This window comes from Sturnira hondurensis, unplaced genomic scaffold, assembly GCF_014824575.4.
Source record: "Sturnira hondurensis isolate 20B ecotype Veracruz unplaced genomic scaffold, ASM1482457v3 Scaffold0010874, whole genome shotgun sequence".
In the NCBI taxonomy this organism is placed as follows: Eukaryota; Metazoa; Chordata; class Mammalia; order Chiroptera; family Phyllostomidae; genus Sturnira; species Sturnira hondurensis.
The window spans coordinates 974,703-990,113 of record NW_028083505.1 but is presented as its reverse complement, the minus strand read 5'-3'; the positions used below and the strand labels follow the sequence as shown (position 1 = coordinate 990,113).

At 39.0% G+C, this 15,411-nt stretch overlaps 1 non-coding gene and 1 pseudogene across 1 annotated transcript; both read right to left on the bottom strand.

Moving 5' to 3' along the window:
- Positions 1–884: 884 nt before the first annotated feature.
- LOC118996169 (elongation factor 1-alpha 1-like) lies at positions 885–2,341 on the bottom strand (annotated as a pseudogene).
- A 6,630-nt stretch (positions 2,342–8,971) lies between these two features.
- LOC118996170 (U1 spliceosomal RNA) lies at positions 8,972–9,135 on the bottom strand. Its single transcript, XR_005068435.1, has one exon. It is a non-coding gene; the product is annotated as a U1 spliceosomal RNA (small nuclear RNA).
- Positions 9,136–15,411: the final 6,276 nt, after the last annotated feature.

The following is a 15,411-nucleotide window of genomic DNA, read 5'->3' as shown; positions in this document are numbered from 1 at the left end:
ACAAATGCAGAGTGAACATTGAATAGATGTACAGATGATAGATTGATAGATGATAGATAGATAGATGATAGATAGATAAATAGATAGAATTATAGTATTATTAGAACTCTCCTTCTAGAACACCAATGGATAAAAACTGTGTATACTTATTTTCTTCTGAGCTCGGAGCTAGCCGTAGCCTATACATTTTGCTATGTGTTGTCATTTTCTCTAATTAGTAAAGAGCCTGTAATTGCAGTTTTGATTCTCTCTTTGGCACATGGTATTTAGAGATTTTTTAATTGCCATCTTACTGCTTTTAAATCTTCATTAAACATTTATTTTTCCTTTTTAAGTTTTATTACTGAAAGTATAGAAGTAGAGAAAATGGTCCATAAAGTTTATGCTTTGAAGATTCTACTGACATTTCCTTTGTGACCTAACATATGTTAATTTTAAAATTATCAAATGACACAGAAAAAATCTGCATTTTTCTACTTTGCAAAAGGTTTAATTAAACATATCTTTAATTTCTATGGAAATTACATCTTTTATATTTTTGAAATTATTTGAAAATTAAAAATAAAATGTTCTGTATCATAATATATTTTAATATACTTTTTTTCTCATTAAACTTTGTTTTATGGGTGTCAGAATTCTGTGACAGATTTTGGTCAAGTTGTTTCCATTAAAAAGTACTGATTTTAAAAACTAATAACTTAAAAACTACCACACACACACACAAAAAAATACAAATGGTCCACCAAACATTCTCCTTTCCTTCTAAAGGTTTTACGATGCATTATAATCATTAACCAGTCCTTTACTATTAAATTTAAGTGGCCAATTGAGATAAACAGTTCTGAGACCATTCTTCCACCACTGATTAAGACTGGGGTGGCAGGTTTGGGGGATAATATTTATTTAGCCTTCTGAGCTTTCTGGGCAGACGTGGTGACTCTGCCAGCTCCAGCCACCTTCTTGTCCACTGCCTTGATAACACCAACAGCAACCGTCTGCCTCATATTACAAACAGCAAAGCAGCCCAGGGGAGGATAGTCAGAGAAGCTCTCAACACACATGGGCTTGCCAGAAACCATATCAACAATGGCAGCATCACCAGATTTCAAAACCTTTGGGCCATCTTCCAGCTTTTTCTTCCAATCTTCTCCTTCAGCTCAGAAAATTTGCAAGCAGTGTGAGCTGTGTGACAAGCCAGCACAGGTGCACATCCAGCACTGATTTGGCCTGGGTGGTTGAAGGTAATCACCTGAGCTCTAAAGCCAGCAGCTTCCATTGCTGGGTCATTTTGGCTGTCATCAGCCACATTGCCACGACAAACATCTTTGACAGACACGTTCTTGACATTGAAGCCCACCTTGTCCCCATAAAGAGCTTCACTCAAAGCTTCATGGTGCACTTCAACAGACTTTACTTCAGTTGTAATGTTGACTGGAGCAAAGGTGACCACCATGCAGGGTTTAGAACACCTACCTCCACTCAGCCCACAGGGACAGTATCAATGGCACCAATTTCGTAAATATGCTGGAGGGGCAGATGCAGGGGCTTGTCAGTTGGATGAGTTGGTGGCAGGATGCAATCCAGAGCTTCAAGCAGTATCGTTCCACTGGCACTGCCATCTTTTCAGGTGACTTTCCATCCCTTGAACCAAGGCATATTAGCACCTGACTCCGGCATGTTGTTGCCATTCCAACCAGAAATTGGCGCAAATGCTACTGCATCAGGATTGTAGCCAATTTTCTTAATGTAGGCACTAACTTCTTTAACAATTTCCTCATATCTCTTCTGGCTGTTGGGCAGCTCAGTGGAATCCATTTTGTTAAGACCAACAATCAGCTGTTTCACACCCAGTGTGTAAGCCAGAAGGGCATGCTCACAGGTCTGGCCATTCTTGGAGATACCTGCTTCAAACTCACCAACACCAGCAGCAACAACCAGGACAGCACAGTCAGCCTGAGATGTCCGTGTAATCATGTTCTTGCCAAAGTCTCTGTGTCCTGAGGCATCAGTATGGTCACGTAGTACTTGCTGGTTTTGAATTTCCACAGGGAGATATCAATGGTGATACCACACTCACATTCAGCTTTCAGTTTATCCAAAACCCAGGCATACTTGAAGGAGCCCTTTCCCATCTCAGCAGCCTCCTTCCCCAATTTGTCAATGGTTCTTTTGTCAATCTCACCACATTCGTAGATCAGATGGTCAGTAGTGGTGGACTTGCCGAAATCTATGTGTCCAATAACCACAATGTTGATGTGAGTCTTTTCCTTTCCCATTTTGGCTTTGATTTAGTGGTGGTTTTCTCGACACCTGTATTCTGGCGGCAAATCCAATGCGAAAAAGTTGATATACTTTTTTTAACAAATAGATTCTTAACAGTTATAACTTCATTGTTGTAGTAAATAAAATGATTGCCCTGTTTAATGCTTTTAGCTTTGGATTGCACATCTTTTCTGTTTTTTTCCCTTTGAATCTGGATGGACCTACTTCTGCTTCTACCAATACAGTTTCATAAAAATGGAATTATGTGACTTCTGAGCTAGATCATAAAAGCCACACAGCTTCAGTCTGGTTTTCTTGAAATGCTTGCTTCTGGGACTTTCCTCTCATAGCCCAAACATCCTACTGGGAGAAGCTAAGCCACACGTAGTAGAGAGCCATGTGGAGAGACCATATGTAGGTACACCACTGACAGGCCCAGTGGAGTCTTTCAGTTCTGCAGTATAAGTGAGGGAGCCCCAAGGTGGTGTCTGCCCCAAGGCATAAATAACGTCCAGCCATTCCGGTTTTCTCAACTGAGGCCCAAAGCATCATGGAGCACAAATAAGTTATTCCCGCAATTCCTGACCCCAGAATCTTCAAAAGTACCAAAATGTTTGTTGCTTATGTGACTAAGGTTAACAGTAGCAGCCATAAACTCTAATTTTAAAAACCTTTGTTATTGTTTACAGGTTATCACTTTAGGCATTTCTTTTAAGAATATCATATAGTTCCTGCCTTTAAAACTATTATGAATTCTTTCTTTTAGACTCAATTGGCCAGAAAGTTGGGTGGTCATGCTGTTTCTTACATCAGTTTAGTTTTGCATTTGTCACAGTCCTTTGAAATATGTCCTGGTCACTTTCATTTTATGCAGAATTATGGTAATATGAGGGAGATAACATATATTCTCTCCCTCATATTCAGATTGTTTTCGTTCTTCACCTACCCAATAAGGAGATCTGTGCTTCTCAGATTGTGTCAGTAGCTGCTGCCTCTGTCTTCATTCCGATGTGATGCTGTAGGTGCTGCTGGAGACACAGGTGCACCTCCCTCCACCTTTTTGGTCCCAGAAAGGCTACAGATGTCGTGGCTGAATCCAAGGCTTGTTTAATATCATGGGAATTGTTTGTCACCCAAAGGTTATAAGAATTTCTTTAAAACTATCCTGGACTGAATTTTTGTAGATATTTCTGATGATTTTTTTTAGTTTATTGGTTTTGCTTCTTTTTTTAGTCAATGATAATTTATATGTTCTTGCAAAGCTATTCATTTCATCACTATATTAAAATATAATTATTATAGAACTTTATATAATATCCTCTTGAGAATTATAATTATTTTCTCATTCTGAATATTTTTAATTAAGCATTTCTCTATTTTACTAGCTATTTAAAGAGTCAATTCTTTTATATAGTCATAAATTCTACTCTTTGTGTTATATTCTAATTAATTTGTTTTCTCTTCTTATGTAATCATACCTTTTAATTTCTTGGTATTTTACTCTGCTTTATAATAGCATAATTTTTCACTGCCTTACTCCCCAAAATAAAATGAGTTTTGGACCTGGCCAGGTGGCTCAGTTGGTCTTCCCATACACAAAGGTTGTGAGTTCTGTCCAAGGTCAGGACACACTCCTAGGCTGCTGGTTCCATCCCTGGTTGGGGAGCATGTGGAAGGCAACCAATCAGTGTTTCTCTCACACATCGATGTGTCTCATTCTCTCTAGCACTCTCTCTAAATCAATAAATATATCCTTGGGTGAGGCTTTAAAAGAACAATTTTTATACATTTCTCTTTCTCAACTGTAACATTTTCGTTCAAGATTATTATTAATATTTTTGTTTAGACTTCCCCTTTATATGACATCAGCCTTGACAGGCTTATGTGAATGTATGGAGAAAAACTGTGAGCTTTACCTTTGAGGCCTCATCTGCTCTTTAACTGAGCAAGTTCTAGGATGAATTCAGGAGTTTTGATCTTGCTTGCTATATTTAGGGTTCCTGGATGACCTATTGGGGGTGTGTGGTGTGTGTGTGGTCATATATTGGCAATAAAACCCTTTCTGATATGGAGCTGTCTGCCCGAGTGTGCATAGAACACTGGGGAATATAGAGCCCTCATGTGAAACTGTTTACTATTCACATCTTCTTGGGAAGCTCTTGATGACCACGTGTAGTTCAGGTGCCCTTTCGAGGAGGCTTCCCTACAGCCTGGACTAACTTTGTACAGCCTGAGGCAGCATCTTGCTTAAACCTAACATGCTTATCCCACCTTTCCTGAAGAAACTCTTAATTTTTGCATATCTAACACCATTATGCTCTGGAGATGCAAGCAGAGATCCAGAAGGACTATTTAATTCAATATTAAACATAGACATGCTTTCTAAGGAGAAGCTGACATGGCTGTGTAATAGAACGCATTGTCCTCCAACAGTAATTTGAGACCAGAATGTAAGACTTCCTTTAATTACTCTCTGGAGAGTGTTTAGAAAAGCAGAACAAGTTCACAAAACAAACACCATCGGGGGCTAATACTCTAACTGTTACAGAATCAATTGTTGAAAATAAGAATGACTTGGGGACAGCACTGTCATAACGGGGGGGGGGGGGGTCAGAGAACAACCTCAGTGATGCAGTAGAGAGACAGCCAATGTAGCAATGTCTGGAGCCAGTAAACCTACGAGGCCAGATGGTTGGAGCCAGGGACAACACAGATATAAAATTAGAGGATAACATCCCAGAGGGTGCACTGCACAGGATTAGGCAGAGTTCATGAAGCATTTTGGAATTCAGGAGGAAGCCAGTTAGCCACTGAATGGGAAAAGCATATCACTAACGCAGGTCAAATTAGGCTACATTTATGGTCTGTAGGTAAAATGAATGTCAAAGGGCAAGGGCAAGGACAAAGCTCTATGTGCTTCAGATTCTATCTCTTTAGCAGAACTTTTCTTTCTCTGGAGCCACGATGTCTGATAGTCACTAGGCCTTTAAGCTCTTTAAATTTTAAAGAAAATTTAAAATTCAGCTTCTCAATCTCACCACACCTGTTTTAAAAGCTGTCAAAGGCACAGAACGAATATTTCCAACATCACGGAAAGTTCTGTTGGACAGTGCTGCTCCTCAGCCATGGTGCACTGGGATACGAGATCATCCACTAGGTTTATACAGGAACTACCGTTCATCTGACCTTTTTATTTTTATTTTTGTGTATAGTTCATGTGCCCATAACATATTAGTACATGACACATGTAAATTCTGAAAATTAATGTTTATATTTAAGTCCACTTGCTTTACTTTTCTCCTTAGCATTTGCCATAACTTAATATATTATTGCCTCATTTATCTTTTTTATTATTACTTATGATTTCTATAAAATATAAACTTCATGAATGAAAGAAATTTGCTCTTTCTTTAGTTCACAGAGAATAACATAACACATAGATGTTCAGTAAACGAATGTTAACTATTTGTAGCCAACCCTTTGGACTGTTTAGGTGGTGCACTATACAAAAAAACAAGGCATTTATATTACTGGCAGGGAAGGTTAATATATTTATTTCAGTAAGTATATAACAAAAAGAGTGAATTGTTCTATTATAACCATTTTACTGAAACAAATTTCTGATACAGAAGTAAAGGAGAGGCACCCCTTTCCAATTTGCACAAAAGATGAATGAAGGCTAGCATATGTTGACAGTGTATATATAATAGATTTTTTGGAATGAGTACATCATAGACAAATTTGAATTCCCCATTTCAGAGGATAAGAATCTAACTGGAGCAATGGAATTAAAAGTTTTACTCAGAAGAGCAAAGTGGGAGTACTGGTGTAGCGAAAGCCTGTGGAGTAAGACTTCACATTGTGTACTAGTAATCAAGGTATTAAATTGAGGCTGAGGTTGGGAGTTATCAGCACATCTGAAGGGATAAAAACAGGTTTGTTCTGATCCAGTCAGGCATCATAAAAGCTGATGAGCTTGCCATTCAGCCAGCAGTTCTCTATAATACCTTGCCTCAAATTCATCACTGGAGCGTACAGTTGATTGGCACTATGATCAGCTATTCTAAACTGCACTGGAAGATAACTGTAAAAGTAATCACTTGTAAATAGACAGTGCTGTTTTCTGTTGATTTGGATGTGATTTAGAGCTTATCAAAAAGGCATGATAAAATAAAACTTGGAGTCAAGAAGAACTGGGTCAAATTCTGAACTCTCCCTCATTTAAATAAGAACATGGCTATATATGAATCTCTTTCTGTCAGTTCCCATATTTATAAAATAGTATTAATTATATGAAATTATGCATCCTTCATAGGGCTATGGAAGATTCCGTAGAACAGTCTCTGGCATATGGTAGAGAGGCTCAATGAATGAGGAGTTCCTTCTTCTTTCTCTTTTTTAAAATTCCAATTTGAAACTGAAGTCCTTTTAAGTCTTCAGCTCCATTCAGAAACTATAATAATTACAAAAAGCATGGCAATTCATATGAATTGAAATGTTACTAGGTAGGAGGCCCATGCCGAGTGCTTTATATGTTCTTGAAACTGAAAGTGCATTGTCAGGTTTCAATTATTTGGCTCCTCAATCCCCAATCCCCTGCTGCCCCCTCATGATGCCAAAAACTCCTCGCTGATGAATGGATTCAACAAAGTTGAGAACACTAGCTTGCAGGAGAGTTTAAATTTCTGTTTATATGAGCTTTCATTACCTTCTCCACATCCATTTCTTAATAATACCCTCAACCTAATTCTAATCTCTTTAAAAGATTTTAAAATCAATTTAATGAAAACATTAGTGGCAAGCTGAGAGGAAGAGAGGGGTAAGAAATGTGCATCCAAGGACAAGAACTGTGCTCAGCCCAGCACCAAAGGTCAGTCCAGAGAAGGCTGACCTGAGGGAGTTCGTATTTTGAAAGACATACTTCACTGCCTTGATAATTTCATTGTGAGCCAGTTCTGAACTCCCCAAGTTTCCCTGACATGTTGGCATGACCTAAATTTCACTATACATCAGGAACAATCATTTCTTCCTATTTACAGAAGAAAAAAGAAACCCTAAAATTTCAAAACATCCCAAAGCAGTACTAGCAGAGCGTATGGGATACAAGTGACCTGAAACTCCAAGAACAAAATCACTCTGTCCTTATTCTTCTGCGGCACAAATAGAAGCCCAAGTAGAGGAGTAGCACGTGCTCATAAACGCTGTGGTTTTCGAGAATCCAATCTCTGTTCTGACTCTGCTTCTCGTCTCTTGCTCTAGGGCAGCTTTTGTGCAAAGAATGCAAAAAGGAAAGCTTGATGAATAAAAATCCAAAGAATTCTAAAGCTGAGAGAAGTAATATTTTCTAATCCAGAAATCCCAGCTTGACTTGTACTTCCTGTAAGTGAATCTCAGAGAGTTTAAAATTTACTTCCACACTTTTACACCTAACACTCCCTCTTTTGTGATGTTAGGCTATAGGAAAAGCAAGTATATTGTCACACATTTTGTCTCATAGCTAGGGAATATTCCTGTTATATGCATTACAAATTTTCCTGAAAGAACTTCACAGTCTACTTGAGCTTTGCATAGTTATGAAATAGCAAGCCCTCACCAGCAGCCTTGTCCTTTTTCGGGTTGTTTTTCGTTAGCACTGCGAGCACCGTGGGCCTGGCCTGGGGCAGGGTAGGGTGTGCTTGTCTGATGAGGTTAGATGAAGTCAAACACGTGTGTTTCCTGCCCAGAAAGAACAATTTGACATTTGAATCTTGTAATAGATTTGTTTTTTACATAGCCCTCAGAGCAATCTTACTGTTTTTGGAGGGGCAAAGATCTTATACACATCTAACTACTTAAAAAAATTTTTAAACCACAATTTCTAACTTGATCACATGTTATTCCCTGAATTTGATGCTGAATAACTCCTCACTAAGGACAAATATTAAATCTGTTGTGCAATGGTGGTTATATACCAATATTTAAGGGCATTCAAAACAATCAAGATTGATACTGTAAAGGTAGCACCCTCAAAAAATGATTTCCTAGTAACTCAAGAATGATTACATTGTTAATGACATAATGAGCATTTAACAATTTATTTCCATATCTATTATGACAAGTCTAGAGATATGAGGCTTGTCTTTTGAGGTTTTAGCAATCAGATGTGTATTAACCTGTCTGAATTCTAGGTCATGTAGGACCTACTGAGATGACTCAGAGCCAGAGATTGGAGCTCAAAGACCTAGAGATGAGTACAAGAGCAAGGTAGCTTGCCCAGGCCCCTAAAAGCAGGAAGGTCTAGGGGTTGTGTCCCAGACAGATTGATAATCACAAAGGGTATAAACAAGGATAAATTTGACAGTTCCAAATGTCAAAATTTAGGTAACTTTGGAACAGAAAGAAGCTAAGTCAGAAGTGAATTAGAAGTAGTCCAGAGTTACAGTTAATTCCTTTAAAATATCCATGTCTTCCTTTTATTTATAGATATATATATACACACACAGAGATATACATATTTGTATGCATATACTTGTGTGTATGTGTACACACATAAATGTACATGTATATGTGTATATATATGGAGGGGGTGTGTGTATGCATGTGTATATGTATATATGTGTATATAGATGGAGGGTTCAAGATCAGAATATAACATCGCATAATGTTAATGACAGAAATTTAGATGAAGACTCATCTGAGTGTTTGTCAAACTATTCTTATAACATTTTTTTAGGGGAGAGTGAAAATGCAGTCCCCAAATACCAAAAATTATGCAGTTGAGTTTCCCATATTTGGGGAAATCGCAGGGGTCAGCACAACCGGCGTGCAATGGATATGCCTCGCCCTGGGAAAACCACCTTCATGATCATGGCATCTTCCCTGCCAGGTAAGTATCTTACAACATTTTTACAGGATTTAACCATCTATTAATTTACCAACTATGCAGCAATCTGTAAGAGAACATAATTCTCTACCAGCTTTATAAACAAAACAACTCTGATGATTAGGGATGTTGAGCATCTTTTCATACGTCTCTGGGCCATCTGTCTGTCCTCTTTGAAGAAGTGTCTATTCAGGTCCTTTTTCCATTTTTTAATTGGGTTGTTTGCCTTTTTGGTGTTGAATTCTATTTGTTCTTTACAAATTTTGGATATTAAACCCTTATCAGATGCATCCTGGGAAAATATATTCTCCCATTCAATGGATTGTCTTTTCTTTTTGTTGGTTTCCTTTGCTGTACAAAATCCTTTTAATTTCATGTAATTTTATTTTATTTTTCTCGTTTCCAATGCCAAAAAGATAAAACAGAAAAAATATTGCTATGAGAAATGTCCAATATTTTACTGTCAATATTTTCTTCTAGCCCTGGCTGGTGTAGCTCAGTGGATTGAGGGTGGGACTGCAAACCAGAGGATCGTAGTTCAATTCCCAGTCAGAGCACATGCCTGGGTTGCAGGCCAGTTCCCAGTAGGGAGTGCACGAGAGGCAACCATACATTCATATTTCTCTTCCTCTCTCCTTCCCTTCCCCTCTAAAGATAAATATATAAAATCTTCAAAAAAATAAAATAAAATATGTTCTTCTAGAATTTTTATGGTTTCAAGTCTAATATTTAAGTGTTTAATACATTTTGAGTTTATTCTTGTGTAGGTTATAAGAAGGTGGTCTAGTTTTTTTTTGGGGGGGGGACATATATCTGTCCAATTCTCTGAACACCATTTTTTGAAAGATTATCTTTACTCTATGTTGAAAATTGCCTTATGATGCAGTGATTCCACTTCTGGAAATGTATTTGAAGGAACCTTAAACATTAATTCAAAAGAATATATACATCCGTATGTTCACTACAGCATTATTTACAGTTGCCAATATTTGGAAGCAGCCTAAGTATCCATCAGTAGACAAGGGGATTAAAAAAAGCTGTGGTACATTTACACAGTGGAATGCTACTCAGCTATAAAAAAAGGAAACTTACCTTTTGCAATAGCATGGATAGAACTGGAGAGTATTATGCTAAGTGAAATAAGTCAGTCAAAGAAAGACAAATAGCATATGATTTCACTTATATGTGGATTATAATGAACATGATATACAAACAAACACAATAAAAACAGATCCATAGATACAGAGAACAGACTGACAGCTGTCAGAGGAGCTGGGTAAAAAGGTAAAGACATTCAGCAAAAAACTCGTCGCAGACACAGACAACACTATAGTGATTACTAGAGGGAAAGGAGGTAGAGGCAGGGAGAAGAGGGTAAGGGGATAAATGATGATGGAAGGAGATTTGACTTTGGGTGGTGATATTTTAGAATTGTACACTTGAAACCTATGTAAGTTTATTAACCAATATCACCCCAATAAATGCAATAAAAACTTTAAAAGCAAAAAAAAAAACCTCTCTAAAAAGAGTGACTTTCATGTGTATTTTGTGAGAAGCAATCTTGTTCCACCATAACTGTATTTATGAGTTAGGAATAAAAGCCACAATGATTCATTTTGATATAATTAGGAAAAGTTGAACAGTTTTATTTCTGTTTTGATTACTGTTAGTAACCAATATACTGTACAAAAGGCTGGCTGTTGTCTTAAAGAATGCATTATGATATGTGTTCTAATAAAGACAAAAAGGAAAAAGCTTTTTTTTAAGGATGTTAATATTAATTGTTACAAAATGGCCTTTAAGTGTTACAAAATAAGGCTTGGGGGGGGGCATATGTGCCTTGTGCTGGTGAATAAATCATCCCAGACTCTGGGTCTGCCATCTTGTGGACACTTCAGTAACTTTACATTATCAAACTGTATTTACCACAGCCACACTGTGTGGTCAGATAGATGAGTCAGCCACTATTTTTCCCCAGCAGTAGAATGTCCTGTCTCAACTCTTCATCCCAAGTTGTGGGGTTTTATAATCCCAATGATATTCTTTAATAAAAGCTAAAGATATCAATTATTAATAATATAAAAATCAATAATATTCATTTAACACCAATACAATTATTCAATATGATTTATTCATTATCTCAATATAAAATTGAAATGTGTCTTTCTATATTGTGTGTATATGCTAATTATGCCACATGAGAGGTTTATTTACAGCTAGAAGACAAGAATAAATAAGATTGACATATGAATAATTAAATCCACTTAGAGATAATAATAAGTACCTTACAAAAGGAGATAGCAATTGTATAAGAACATGACTTTTACATTATAGCCTGGTTTGTTTTCTTGTGTTTATCCTGTGTTTTTATTTGTATATACAAAGAACAGGTTTAAACTGAGATAGCTCTGTTCAGGTATATTGAATTGGAAGGTTGTATCCCTTTCCCTCCTTCCACCCTCTCAATTCCTGTGACAGCTCCCATTAGAACCAGAGAATTTTGCGCTCTGTATAGCACTGTTTTAACAACTCTGGTACGCAGGAGAGAAACAATGTAGCAATACTACTGATCTGCAATGAAGATTGCATGACCTTAGCAAATATATTTGCTTCTCCAAATACCTACCTCAGTATTGGTAAACTTACTTATATTATGAGTCATTCTTAGTCTGATTGGTCATTCCATATACTTACTGAGCACCTAAAAGCTTTCAGATACTGTGAAAGCAGTGGGCTACGGCCGTGACAGGTCAGATGTGATCTCTCTTTAGAACCTGACAGACAACAAAGTCAAAAACCAAAGTGCAGGGGGGAGCACGGGGGTGGGATGGGATGGGAGTAATAGACTGAAAACTATACTTGAAAAATAATTAAATAAAAAAACATTGAGGCAACTTTCAGAGGAAAATGGCGGTGGAGTAGGACGGAGCCACTCCAGTTCTTGTACCCTTGGGAGAAAATCCTGGCAAATCTACTGAGGAACAGCGCAATCAATTCCCCAACCAACAATTCTCCAGCATTTATGAATATAAGAGACCAGAGATAGTGACAGACCAGACAGCTAGAGGTCAGTGGGGTCTCAGGGACACCAGTAAGGATGGAGGCGGCAGCAGTGGGACGGCAGCCATTGGCCGGCGTGTAAAGACCTCGGAGCTGCGGCTGCCACAACAGTCGGGGCCCAGAGGCTTCCACCTGCGCCCAGCAACAGGGATGTCTGCCACAGAGGACTCATTGAGAGCCTGGTACCTGTGAGTAAAGACAAAAGCGGCAGCGGCAGGACCAGCTGACCTCGGGAGCCAGGCACCCCAGAGTAAAGTCAAAAGCAGCAGCAGCAGGACCAGCAGCCATTGGCTGGCGCCTAAAGACCTCAGAGCTGCTGCCGCCACAGCTTCCAGGGCTCAGAGGCTTCTGTCTAAGGCCAGCATCTGGGTGTCTGCCACAGAGGACTCCTCGGGAGCCCAGCAACTGTGAGTAAAGACAAAAGCAGCAGCGGCAGGACCGGCTGCCCTCAGCCAGCCCATGACACCTCAGAGCCACTGCGTTAGGGGTGTAGAGTCTTCCGTCTGTGCCATGGAGGACTCATAGGGAGCCCAGCACCCAGTGGAGCATTGGGCCAGCTGCAGGGTCCTTGGAAGAGCTGGCTCCCTCCCTCACCATCTAGGCTGGGCTGGGTGGCAGAGACCTGTCTGCCTAGGTGTGCAGGGAGGGTGGCAAGGACATGGGGCCATGTTCAGTTTCGATCTCTGTGGTCACCAGCCCACCGGCCTGCCAGCCCAGGAAATTTGAGAGGAGCATTGTCCTAACCAGTCAGGTTGGGGATTGGGCTGGGCTGAGAGGCACGCTTTCTGGAGAAGTTTTTACTGGAAAGTGAACCGAGGTATTCTCCTGTGAAGGCAGCTTGACTTGCTTCTCACCCAGCCACAGGACTGGGAAAAACCAGTACCAGATCCCATGGGACCCAGGCAGCCTGGGGCGCCCGCACCCCAGTCTGGTAGCCTGGCTGGCGGGCGGGTGTTCGCATGGGCCTACAACCCAGCCCACAGAGGGGTCCTGCCAAAACCAGAAAACCCAGATTGGACAGTTTGAAACCAACAAGGAAGGAGGTTTTTTGTTTTTTGGTTTTTGGTTTTTAACTTTTTTTTTAGCTTTTGAAAAATTTTTTTCAGTAATCATATTTTTTAAAAATTTTATTGTTGCGGTATCTTTCAGTACTCTGTTCCTCTCCTTTCTTTTTCCCTGTTTTAGTCCTTCTTCCTTTCACCCCAAACTTATTGTTTTTTCCTCACTTCTCTTGCCCTTTTTTTGTGTGTTTGGTTCTTTGTTTGTTGCTTTCTATATTACTGTAAATACTTCACAACACATCTCACAGGTCTTAGCCCACTTTACAGGTTCCTGAATTCTATTACTGTAGTGATTAACTCTACTTGCTCACACACTATGTCTATTTACTATTCTTTACTCTCACCTTACCTCAAAATCTGACCACCCGCAACCTCACTGCTTTCGAGATACAACTCACAAGACTTCCCTCCCCAACAAGAGACTTATCTTTAGTCTATCCTTTCTTAAAAGTGGCAAATTGGGTTGAAGATTACAGTTAACACTATTTAGAGCCTAAGATCTTCTATCTCTTCTCTACCAGCTGTGACTGTAAATATCATCAAGTACTCTCCTGCTGTCATAAACCATTTTGCCTCCCACTCCAGCTGATCACACACACACAAAGAAAGGAGTAGGTGGAAGCAGAGAACATCAAGATACCTGCAGGAGACTGCACCACTGAATTCCACAGGTATTCTACCACAGAAGTTCACACCATAAACCTAGGGAGTCAGAACAAATCAATTTAAGAAGCTGAGGCTAACAAGAAGAGTCTCATAAGCAATGGGAAGACAAAGAAATAATGCCCAAATGAAAGAAAAGGTGGAAGTCTCAGAAATAATGTCAGATGAAAGAGAGTCAAGTCAGCTATCAGATATTGAATTCAAAGCACTAGTTATCAGGAAATTCAAAGAGCTCACAATGAGCTACCAGAAACTAGAGGGGAGCTACCAGAAACTAGAGGGGAGATACAATGACCTCTCCACAAACAATATCAACATGAAAAAGGATATAGAAACTATCAGCAAAACACAAGAGGAAATGAAGAATACAATTTCAGAACTGAAGAACACAGTAGAAGGAATGAAAAGCAGGATCCATGAGGCAGAAGATTGGATCACAACGTGGAGGACACAGTAGAAAGAGTCTCCCAGAAAGAGCAAGAAAGGGAAAAGAGACTCAAAAAGAATGAAGAGGGACTAAGAGAAATGCAAGATAATATGAAACGTAATAATATCTGAATAATAGGAAAACCAGAAGGAGAAGAAGAACAAGGGATAGAAAACGTATTTGAAAGGGTAATGATGGAAAATTTTCCTAATTTGATGAGAGAAAAAGTTACACGAATCCAGGAAACACAGAGAGTCCCATTCAAGAGGAACCCAAAGAGTCCCACTTCAAGATACATCATCATTAAAATGGCAAAATTCCAAGACAAAGAGAGAATCTTAAAGGCAGCAAGGGAGAAAAAGGAAGTAACATACAAGGGAGCCCCAATAAGGTTAGCTACTGACTTCTCAATGGAAACACTCCAAGCAAGAAGAGAATGGAAAGAAATATTTCAAGTAATGAGAACTAGAGGCCTAGAACCAAGGCTGCTTTACCAAGCAAGGCTCTCAATCACATAGAAGGCCAAATAAAGAGCTTCCAAGACAAAAGAAGTCTAAAAGAATATGCCTCCACCAAACCAGCTCTACAAGAAATACTAAAAGGACTGCTTCAAGGAAAGGAAGGAAAAGAGAGAGACAGAGAGGAACTGTGGTACAAAAATGGCAATGAATAAGTACCTATCAATAATAACCTTAAATGTAAATGGATTAAATGCTCCAATCAAAAGACATAGAATAGCTGAATGGATAAGAAAGCATGACCCACACATATGCTGCCTACAGGAGACCCACCTCAGGACAAAAGACCATCACAGACTAAAAGTGAAAGGCTGGAAACAAATTTTCCAAGCAAATGGACAAGAAAAAAAAGCCGGGGTAGCAATTCTAATATCAGACAAAATAGACTTCAAAAAAAGGGCCATAAAGAGAGACCCAGAAGGTCACTTCATATTGCTCAAAGGAAGAATCCAGCACGAAGACATTAACATCATAAATATATATGCACCCAACATAGGAGCACCCAAATATATAAGAAAAATCCTAGAAGACTTCAAGAAAGATATTGACAGCAACACA